Source organism: Chaetura pelagica, unplaced genomic scaffold, assembly GCF_000747805.2.
Source record: "Chaetura pelagica isolate M959 unplaced genomic scaffold, ChaPel_1.0 scaffold14, whole genome shotgun sequence".
NCBI lineage: Eukaryota > Metazoa > Chordata > Aves > Apodiformes > Apodidae > Chaetura > Chaetura pelagica.
This window is the reverse complement of record NW_009953067.1, coordinates 207,566-211,656: the sequence shown is the minus strand read 5'-3', so window position 1 is coordinate 211,656 and position 4,091 is coordinate 207,566. Positions and strand designations below refer to the sequence as shown.

Below are 4,091 nucleotides of genomic sequence, written 5' to 3'. Positions count from 1 at the left end.
AAAAGTCTCCCTCTCTTCCATCAGGGAGGACAACTTTTCACTTGTTTTTCTTCCTGTATTGAGTGCTTTAAAATGGGGAGGCAGGAGGTTTGTACTGTTCCATCTTCAAGTGGAGTGGGTAACGGATGGTCGGAGTGGTCCTCAAAATGGTGCAAAAATGAGTTACTGAGAAAGAAACAGGAGAAGAGAGTTCCCACAAGAACGGTTAAAATTATTTGAATAAGCTTGGGAGTGCTGTCCTTCTCAAATGTCAACACCTTTCTGAAATAATAGGAAGGACAACATCAGAAGTCTAATCTGACCAGAAAGCAGTGCAGTTTTCAAGAAAATAAAATATATTTAAAAATGGGGGGGGTTAAGTTTAAAGTATTTAAAATACCTTCAGAATTAGTCTGTTCAGGGGTGAGTTTTCTAGCTGGAGAAGAAGTAGAAAAGAAGTCTGAATATTTAGCTGAGCTCTTTGACTTAACCCTGAAACAATCTGTGGGTGCCCAGGCTGGAATGTTTCACTGGGGGAATTAAAAACCAGATTACTTATTCTGCCTGTGAACACTGGAGAAGAGGGAGACATCTGAATGTGTATAAGCATGAGCAGAGCCCGCGGCTGTGGAGGGTTTGGTTTTACAGCCCTTGTCACCAACACCTTTGGTGCTACAGGGAGGGAAGGCCAGGTCTGGGGAGGGCTGGCCTTGTGCCCCTCAGCTGCTGTGACTGTTTCAAAACAGAAACCGAAAGAGATTTTCCTCTGGCAGAAAAGCAAGTATGTGGAAAGTAGCACTGCTGTTTTATCAGGGGTAAACAGACACCTTCTGTGCTTTGAAATTGGCTACTTCATGTCTCCTTTATCTTCTCTAACCCCTGCCGCTGCCAGGGATGTTCTTGGAGATTTTCTTATCTAACCACAAAGCTGTTTGGATCAAGAAGTATAGTGGATTGTTTGAAGCTTGGTGGAAAGATTGTGCTGCCAAGAGAGACTACTCCTGTTTTGAAGTTTAGCAGCAGCGATGGTGGCAGTGCAGCTGGAATCAAAATTGGTGCAGCTGCAGATGGCTGTAGTTGGGCCTCTCCCCAGATAACCTTTGCTTCCTGGCTGATCTGATCACTGAGGGTGTCCTCTCCACCTATCCCCAAATCTTTCTTACAAAAGCTTTCTGAATAAGGCATACCTGGGTTGCTCAATATTTTAGCTGACCATTTCGAGACTTCTTGCTAAGACTGTTTGGAAATACTGTGCAGTATTAACTCTTATCATTACTAATAGTAATGACCAGAGCCAGATGGCCATGGCTCTGTGTGCTTCTGCCCGGTCTCTTGGCATCGTCCCATTAATACCAATTTTAGTATGTCTGAATATTTCACTGATCTTTTTTTTTGCTAGATGGAAATAATGACTTTTGCTCAGTTAAGTGTTTTGAAAACTAGCTAATGTACGCTTTTTTCCCCTGTTTCTCTTTTTACATCTTAAATTTATGTCAAAACTTGATTTAATCCTTTGCCTGCTGCATTCTGTCAAGACTAGCCAGCATGATTTTGACTTGAGGTGCAATTCTGCAGTCTGATTATTTCCCCCCTCACTTTTTAAACTTTGTGAACACCATGTATCTAGAAATGGTTTTGTTTGTGCCCTTTCACTGGAGATGAATTTCACTAAGTCCAGGAGTCTCTTAGCTTTCTTTCGGTGTTCTTAGCAAGCACACAGTGAAGTAGCTCCTTTAAGAATTGTGATCCTGTTTTCTTTGTTTTATTTTATGATACTATGCAGCTGGCATCTGTCAGAGTTATTAAGTTGGCCTCAAATCAGATGTTAATTTAACTGTGATATAGTAGATGGAAAGACAGCAGAATTAGTAGATGTTGTTTGTAAGTGTTTCTATGTAGTGCCCATACCAAGTATCCACCAGCTGATTAGAGTCTGTTGGTAAACTTTTGCCTTTCTGCAGTACTCTGATAAGAGTTGGTTCAGTTACTGTGTTTCACTTAAGGTATTGAACAGTTTTTCAAAAGTAGCAGAGTTGTTTCAGCTGTGCTTTACAGGTGTAAAAAGATAGACATAAAACATGGTAATTTGAAAGTAATGAGTTTTTAAAGGCAATGAAACTCCCAGGATTTAGACCTAGGTATAACCAGCAGTGCTCTGGGGTTGATGGTAGTCATGTTTTAAAGATGCTTGGTATAAACCTGAACTGCATTTGTTTGCAATAGTAGCTACTATTTTGGGGTATTTCATTCGATACCTGAACTGATCAGCCCTAATTCTCGAGGGGAAATAGTAATTTCTCAAAACTGTTGGTTTAGAATATGTTACAAGATGCTCTAAAAACCCAACAATTGTAAATAGAAATAACTTTTAATATTCACTTCATGACAATTAATAAAAACATTATTAAAATTCTGAATCTTTTTATGCAGGCTTGCAGAGATGGAGTGTACAGGATAATACATTTCTCTACTAGTCCCACTCTGTTATTTGTCATCTTTTCACTCAGACAAGGTTTTTGGTACTATTCTGTTGCATGAATTTTGGCAAGAAGACCTTGTTGGGAGTATTCTTGAAATAGACATCATGAAACATAATTGTACACAGCAATAATTTAATTTTGCTATTAACAAGGTGTTATGTCTTGCACGTGAATGTTGGTAGGGATGCACACAGAGAAGCAATGTTTCATCAACTTTTAGTTCCTTTGCACTGAAATGTGAGGAGGGACCCTTCTATATGATTTCATTTATCTGTAGTGAGATAGAGTGGTCCTGGGTTATTGGCTCGAGAAAGTGAAGAGACATGGAAATGAGAAGAGCTGTGTTCTATTCTGCACAAAAAGCCTGAAGCACCTGTGGCAATGAGGCTGTGTCTTAAAACACACAGGGAGCATTGTAATACAGCTCCATGGAATTAAGTAGGGTGTGAAACTTTATCAGTAAATTGCCAGGTTTGACCATAAAGACAAGCACAAGAAAAGCCTTATTACAGCTGTCCCTGTGAAGAAAAATGGAATACTAATTATTAGAGTCCAAAGTTAGTATTTATACAGCAAGTTGATAGGATAACTGTTCAAATATTGAGTACTTGCTTGTTACCATTACAGGAACCGCAAAGCTCAGGAAGAGGACGTTTTCTACGGGAACATGTTGCTCCCTTCTCTGCTTTTTTGACGGACAGCTTTGGGCGCCAGCACAACTACTTGCGAATTTCTTTGACGGAGAAGTGCAACCTCAGGTGTAAGTGTCTGCTTGCTTTCTTGCACAAAGCTCTTATGCACCATATTGTGCAAAGACCAAGAACTGAGTTAAGGTACTTAGTGCTGTGTTGACCCTGTTCTGTTTCTTGTCTTCACAAAGTGATGACAAAGGTTAGATAGAGACTGATTTGAGGCTGAGCTGCTGGTGGGATGGTGTCCTGGTTTGAGCCAGGATGAAGCCAATTTTTCTTTTTACTGATTTTTTTTTTTCCTTCAGTAAGCTTTCTTGTAACTAGCAACAGTGTGTTCTGCTAGGCTGATAAGACAGTGGAATGTTTTTCTAACTACTGAGGCTTCAAGGCTGCACCTGCACTCTGCCAGCTCAGACTCTATGGGGAGATCTGTGACCCCCCCGTAGGAGGCTGAGTTAGACAGACAGCAATATTGGCCAGAGATATTCCATTCCATATATCTACGTAAGCTCAGAGGAAGGTCAGAGATCACAGAAGACACCTTCCTTCCTTCTTCTTCTTCCCTAGACTGGTAATGATATGGTTGATTATGGCTACAGTTCTATCAATAAACCACAAAAGAATCACAAGAGCAGCTACAAGGAGCAGAATGCCCTTGGCTGTATACCACATGTACAACTGCAGGTTTGGAAAAAGATCCAGTAGATTCATTGCAGCAAGTGTCTGTTCAGTTTTCAATCCGTCAGGAAATTCAGCAGAATTGTTTGCCATTGCTATCTGAGGGATTCCTCCCGTCAGAGATGGAATTTTGGACACTCCCAATTGATGAAAATCTGTAATCTGGGCTTAAAATCAAGCCCCACGTTGGGTGCCAATAAATTGTTGTCACCGTTTGACTCAGGTCCGACAACAATGCTCTCGATCCCCTCCCCCTCCCACC

At 40.8% G+C, this 4,091-nt stretch overlaps 1 protein-coding gene across 1 annotated transcript in view; it reads left to right on the top strand.

Annotated features, from left to right (window-relative positions):
• Positions 1 to 3,111: 3,111 nt before the first annotated feature.
• The window catches only part of MOCS1 (molybdenum cofactor synthesis 1), a 22,070-nt gene continuing 21,090 nt past the window's right edge, over positions 3,112 to 4,091 (top strand). Inside the window, exon 1 of the mRNA XM_009996804.1 lies at positions 3,112 to 3,219. The gene's annotated coding sequence lies outside the window, so the exon portion shown is untranslated. The remainder of the gene's footprint in view (positions 3,220 to 4,091) is intronic.